The sequence below is a fragment of the Copadichromis virginalis genome, linkage group LG15 (assembly GCF_057382275.1).
Source record: "Copadichromis virginalis isolate Kocher_CV1m ecotype Utaka linkage group LG15, C_Virginalis_male_GT1.1, whole genome shotgun sequence".
NCBI lineage: Eukaryota > Metazoa > Chordata > Actinopteri > Cichliformes > Cichlidae > Copadichromis > Copadichromis virginalis.
In genome coordinates this window covers 37,571,789-37,578,650 of record NC_140632.1, presented here as the reverse complement: position 1 = coordinate 37,578,650, position 6,862 = coordinate 37,571,789, and the positions used below count along the sequence as shown (strand labels likewise).

Genomic DNA, 6,862 nt, shown 5'->3' with positions numbered 1-6,862 from the left:
TTGCAGCAAAACACACAGAATATTTGATCAATCTTACAAACTTCTGTTTTAAAGTCTGTGGAGGAGTAAAACAACCTATTGCACTGCATCACTATGAAGAATCTGCTTTACGTAAAAGTGACTGAACGTCTCGTTGGCCTTGGGTCTGTGGTCCTTGGATTTTCATGAGCAGATAGAGAGTTTTTGATGTGTTGTCGCAGTTGCAGACTGTGATGCACAGACTAGGCTACAGAGAATCAGCCCCCAAAACTCATCAGCAAATTGGAGGTGAATGGAAAACCATAAACTCAGCTTAATTGTTTTTTTTGTTGAAATGAGCAACATATCACCAGTAATCAGTGAGAAAACAGTCACAGCGATTTTATTGCTCAGGCGGTTGTTCAGCTGCACTCATCCAGTTGAAATTTGCAAGTTTTGAGGAGCAAGTGTAAAAAAAAAACAAACACTCTTAAAATTTCCAATCGAAACTATTTCCTTTTTCATAGCAACTTTTTTTGAACAGTCTATTTCCTTTTGCTAAGAAAAACACACAATACGTGAACCACAGATTAGGACTGACGTTATTAACTTTTACTTTTTCAAAGAGAATCCAGCTCTTTTTTTTTTTTAGTTTTCTCACAGTCTCCTAACAAATTCATGTGCAAAAAAAATGAAGCCATTTTTTTATACTACACATTAGACGATCTCCCCACATGCTAATCCCTTTACTAATCATTAAAATATTTTGCTGCTGTAGATTCAGTTGCAAAGTTTCAGAGGAGACCTCAGGTCCCTTTGCTATTCTTCCTTTCAGTAAAAAAGGCTTTAGACAGCAATTTTGGGGGAGGCTTGGTGCATATTACCTCTAATTGAATTACTCCCCCAGTCCCTTCAGGCATCCCCCCTCCATTTAAACACTAGGCAATACCACTTGTGTCACTTCTGAGGCCCTCCCTCAGTGGACGAAGGATGGTTATTCAATAAAGCCTGTATTAAAGACACAGAACTCACACACCCCTAATTGTTTTCACCCTGCTTTAATAAAAGATATTATTAAAGAGGGGAAAAACTTCTGAGTTGGCGACTCCTCTAGCGGCTTTGTTTGCATTTCGCCAAGATGGTGGCGATTATCTCGGAGGGCTCTTTTTAACTGAAAGCCTAGAGACGACATTCCAATTATGGCAAACACACGGGGGGGGGGGGGGCAAATGAGCGGGAATAAAATGGGAGTACACTGTGACCATTTACAAAGACCCACATTTATAAAGGCAACAGTGCGTACTCCAGTAGATCACGTGTGAGCACTGTAGGTGTTGCAGACAGTGTATCTTTACAGTCCTGCAGTAGAAAGGCAGATTTTGTGTTGGTGTTCTTGACACAGTGGGGTGCGGCCCTGAGACTTAAGTCACGCTGAGGTGTTACTATAGATCTCCGTGTGTATAGGAATTCAACAGACACAGTTCCTGCTCTTTGAATGGTTATTCTCTATTCTATGTGAACAAGGAATAAATCTAGGATTCATACTTTTTGGGAGTATGAACAAAACCCCCACTCTTCAAGGGCTTTGATGAGTGTGTGCATCAAAGGAAATCATGAATATACAGCAGCAAAGTGACATCCCAACAGACATAAAGTCCACACAGCTCCTTAACCCCGCTGCCAAACCCATCCAGGGTTTCTGTGTGTGTGCGTGTGCACTGAAAAAAAGGGACTGGCCATCTCTTGGATTTATGTAAGCATCTTGCATGCATTTAACACAATTGCCTCATGTTTTAAAGTTAAATGTAACTATATAGTGTAAAAACTACATGATATGCAGAAAGGGTGTATTAAATTGTTCATATCATGTTCAGGTGAAGTAAGTCAATAAGATAGCAACGTTAAATCTCGTGAAACCACGCGTGATTTCATCTCGCGGGCTTTGGATCGTGGTTTAAAAAAGGCATCCATCTCAGTCAAGTCGAGCAGCCAACTCTACGTTTTTGGTATGTCTTGATTTTTTGAATTCATTTTTACCATATTTCAGCCAAATGTAGTTAAACGTCTAGAGTGTCGCCATGTAACATGCTAAAAAAGAGCCGTTAGCTTATTTGCTGTTTTATCTGTTGTCAAAGAATTGGCGCTTTTTCATTTGAATTTGTCTTTGGCACAAGAGCCGTAATATCACATTAAACCTAATTACGAGGCACTCAGAACATAATTTGGTTTTCTGTGTGAATAGATTTGTCAACTGACTCTTCAGTTACATTGTGTATTTACTGCACCGTGGTGTTAGTGAGATTTTGGACATTGAACAGCTTTAGCTAATATCATCAGCGGCATTATGCTAGCTTACATCCCTACCCCTCCTGCCCTCACCTGCTGTCCTTTTGTTTTTGTTTTTGTTTTTTTTTGCTGCACATTGAGAGATGACCTCTATTCTGCATTTCACCAGGAGTCAGCTGATGGATTGTGGGTTCAAGGTGTTATGGTAAGAAAGTATATTCTATTTTCGTTTCTGTAACTTAATTATAATAGGTTTTTTATAATTATTAGGTGCATGCATACTCACCCTATTAATACAACTGAGAGATCCAAAATCTGCCATAGGTTTAACTTATACCTGTATGTATTGCCAGAAAGGTGATTACTGGACTCGCATTAATGCACACTTGAACTGAAATGAGGTTGTAACTTGTGGGTTGTTGGGTTGCAAATCAGAAACAAACATCTTTGGATTTTTTTTAATCCCATAAGATCTGGAAACACAGTTTTTATTCAACAAAACATTACTGATTAACCAAGCACAGTGCCTGCTGTTATTTCAAAATAATTTTATGTCATTTCAGATAAAATGCAGCATTCCAGTGCATCCCAACCATGCCTTTACAGTCAAGGTTTCTGACGGAGCTGAGTTTTTCTCTGACAGTCTGCTGAAAGTGTTTGCAAAGTGATCAGGGGAACAGGGCACAAAGCTAAAGGATGTAGCTGCCATAATGACAGTAAGAACTTTAAAATTCTTTAACTACAAAGTGTATATGTATTGCATTAGGTCAGTAAAAGATTTTTATGCTACATCCATTGAAACAGTCAACTATTACCTGTGAGTAATGATTCCACTAAAAGGATGCCATAATTTTCGTCATGCATTTACTGGCCCACTGAGAAAAAATTATCTTTTTTTAAAAATAAATGTTCTGGAAACTATATATCCATAAAGTTGATGTCAAACAGGAACTTTTGATATTGCTTTGTAGATGCTGGTGTTGCATGTTGACTGGTTTAAAAAGTCAAGAGTTTTTGTCTGGGATCATTTTCTTCTGTGCTACTGAAAAGTTCACAAATCTCTGTTTTCTTTGTTATAATAGTCAAGGATGACATTAATGCTCGGAGTCCCTCATCAAAGTGCTCCGCATCTGTGTGAAAGACAATTGCAACATCTTGGTGCAGGAGTTCATGGTGAGTGTTTTATGAGTAGATTGTGGCTTTGCAACATTTAAAAATGCATTTAGTTATCCACTTGATCCTCATTGGACTGGTTAGGACCAGTAGTCCTCTTTAATAATTTGAAGTTCACATGAGGCCTGGTAGTGAACTCGGCCGCCGGCCCTTGAGGCCCCATCCCCACCCCTGTATTAGGGGTCACATCAGTGTGAAAAAACTTTAAATTTGTCATTCTAATGAACAAAGGAAAATCCCACCAATATTTATATTAGCTTTTGTTTGAAAAAATGACCAACTGACCAACAGCTAACCAAATTGTGGGGCTGAAAGTCTAAATTCTAACATCTTCTGAGTGACATAGCCTGGATTTCTGATGGGCCGGTGTCTTTCTAACAAAAACGAATGTAAAATTATGTTTTTCACCCTCTCTTAGAAACTCTGTTAGACCATGAATGGCAGCATGGCAGGCCACTCTTTGGCTATAGCTATTTACTATGTTGCTTGCATTGGTTTAAATTACTCTAACATTAGAACTGGTAGATTCAAAAGAGATGAGTTTAAAAAGGAATCTTAAAGAAATGTTTTGTGTTTAACCAGGACTTGACTGAGGCCACTGCACAGATTGAGAAAACCACAATGAACATCTGTCTCCAGAGGATGCGGCAGGCAATGACTTTTCTGATGTTGTTCTTCAAGATCTGGATAACGTGACCTTTGCAGTAGCCATGCTGTTTGGACCTTTTTTATTCCTTCAACATGAGTTACCCATCACAACTCTGCTACACTTTTGAGGTGATTCAATGGGTGGTAATGGAGTTGGATGCAACTCAGCTCTCAAGAAAAGCTCACAACTAAGACAAAACTGCTCCTGCAACGAAGCTCACTGTTATGCATGTGAGGTGACCAGCTCTAGGTGAGAGGACATTTAAATCTCACACTTGTTCTGCTGCATTTTTGAAGCTCAATTCCAGGAACGGATCGCAGGGTTCATTTTTATATACTCTGCAACTCCCATGAGGACGAGCCGTTTTTTGTTGTTGTTTGTTTTTCCTTTTGCTCTGTACAAGTTCTGTTTGTCTGTTTGGCAGCATTTTTAAATTTCTCTTTGTATTTTTTCTTTCTTTTACTAGTGAAGAAAAGTAGCGTAAACAGTTATACAGTCTAAATATCCCATATGGGTCGTGTGAAATGGTATTTTCAGTTTCATTCAGTTGAAGTAAAGAACGTTGAATATTTCTAAGTGTGCTGTTTTGAACCAAGATGTCACAGTATGATCAGTGCTGTATTTTTTGACAGTCACTGTATCAATGTTATTTTTGCGTCTCTTGAATAAAGGTTTTGACCTGCAAGTGCTAATTTCTTTAGTTATTGGGGTAAAATGGGTAGTGTTAATAGGAAGGTGTTTGCCAATTCAGTAACCTAATTTAATGTTAATGGAAACTAACATTACCTCAAATTGTTTAGTTATAATTGTTGTTTAACTGAATCTTGACGTCAGAGGCCTTAAATAGAATGTTTTGTATTGTTCTTTCCCAACATTTTTCAAAAGAAAGAGTCCAATTTCTTTGCTGTGATTGATTCCAGAGAACACGGAAGAACTGACATTATTTAACTGTTGATTTATATAGATTCAGTAGAGGAGTAATGTCAGTTTAATTCTTTACCTACTGCAGTGAAATTAGACATGTTGTTTTGAAAGGTTACTGGTGGATGCCAGCAACCATCTTGGAAGAGAACAATACAATCTGTTATAAGGCCTCCATTTGAAAATTGTGTATTTGATACTAGAATATAATAGCAAAATGTAATTTGAAGATAACATGTAGTATTTAAGTGACCAAGTAGTATTGGGTAAAAGTTATTGAATCGTGTTGGGATAACGTGAGAAAATTGTGAAGGATTAAAATATTCCAAGAGCTCAAATTACTTCATCAAAACATGTTTAAGTCACATTTTATCAACACAAATTGCACAAGTTTATTGAACATGAATAAATTGTGTTAATTTAATTCAATTGTTTAAGTTGCTGCCAAAGCAAAACATCTGTGTGCAACAAATGTCCACCATTGAATTAAGTAAATCCAACAACATATTTTTTTCAGTGTGATGGGGATGGCTCGAGCTTCCAAAGGTTGCGCCATGGCTCACCATCAGGTCGGGATACATCACCCATCAGAGGAGGAAAGTAAGGAAAACAAATAGAGAGAAAGATGAGGAGGGAATCCAAAAAATGTTAGTGGACAAAGTTTTTTTTTCCTGAATGTTTATTTAAACACAGCAGAGAAGAGAAGGGGGTCATTGTAGGATTTAAGGGTGGGAGCAATAAAGTCAAGATGTAGTCAAAGGCCCCCCGCTGATTCAGCTCACTCTACCTCCGTCAGGCCCCCGGAACTGAAACAGGAGGACACTATTTGCCTACATTGGGTAAAAAAAGCTGAGCTGCCACAAGAATAATTTTTGTGTGTAGTTTCTAACAATTACACACTTTAAATATCCCTTCATTACCACCTTTCTGTGGTAATGAAGGGATATTAAAGGGCCTACTCTTGCAGAAAAATCCCGAACTAATCAAGAAGTCTTAGCTATGCTAGCAGCATGACCTTTTTCTCAAAAATCCATGGCATGCATATTGTTGTAGAGTGCATTTTTCTATCATTTTTTTCTTGCTCATGACTCCTTAAGATGTTTGTTAATGCTTCTATGCAGTATTATATTTCACCCTCACTACCCCGTGCCTCAGATTGATAGGTGGAAGCAACTGCATCCATAATCACTCCTATTAATCAAATGCTAGACTGCTGAGATTTTTTTTTTCGCTTCATTTGTGTACTACCATGTTTCCTATTCCATTCAGCATACATTTAGCTCCCTCTGCGCCAGCCATGTGTTCACTCCTTTCGCCTTGTGCTCGTCTCATGTTTTGATCTGGGCTGAATGCATTATTTATTAGATGTTAAGGGCTCCATTGCGAACTTTAAGTGGCAGTGTGTTGTATTTGCTTAATTTACGGGGTTAGGGGAGATCAAAGCTGGAAATATGACAGATGAAAGGGAGGGGCAGACGCAAAGATTTGGCTTGTCTGATTTAATTGCTTGCTCGCAAGAAGAAATCTCATCAACTGAGATTTTGAAGAGTTCATGCTTGGTGTCAAACTCTGGTTGAATATTTAAAATTGTCTTCAAACCTGTTTTTTTTTTCAGGCACATTTAGCATAATTTACTGAATATTGTTGTCTTATGCGAGGTTATTTATTCTTCATGTACCACTGCTATTGCTTCTTTAACCTCCTAAGACCCGAGCTCTTTCATGGCATGCATTTTTAATTTTTCTTTGCTATTTGGGTTGATTGGGACCTAAAGAATGTAAAAACAAAGAATTACAAGATTTTTTTTTTTTTTACCTAATTTTTGTTTTTGAGAAAAATGAGATCCACATATGAGGACATTTGTATCAAATTTTG

At 37.9% G+C, this 6,862-nt stretch overlaps 1 long non-coding RNA gene across 3 annotated transcripts; it reads left to right on the top strand.

The window, feature by feature from the left end:
- Positions 1–1,676: 1,676 nt before the first annotated feature.
- On the top strand, positions 1,677–5,494 carry LOC146692933 (uncharacterized). Of its 3 annotated transcripts, none has more exons than XR_014915318.1 (5): positions 1,677–1,964; positions 2,414–2,449; positions 2,808–2,960; positions 3,327–3,417; positions 4,000–5,494. It is a non-coding gene; the product is annotated as an uncharacterized LOC146692933 (long non-coding RNA). The 3 variants fall into 3 exon arrangements; XR_014915317.1 differs by having other exon boundaries at positions 2,386–2,449; XR_014915316.1 differs by having other exon boundaries at positions 1,677–2,449.
- The last annotated feature ends 1,368 nt before the right edge of the window (positions 5,495–6,862 follow it).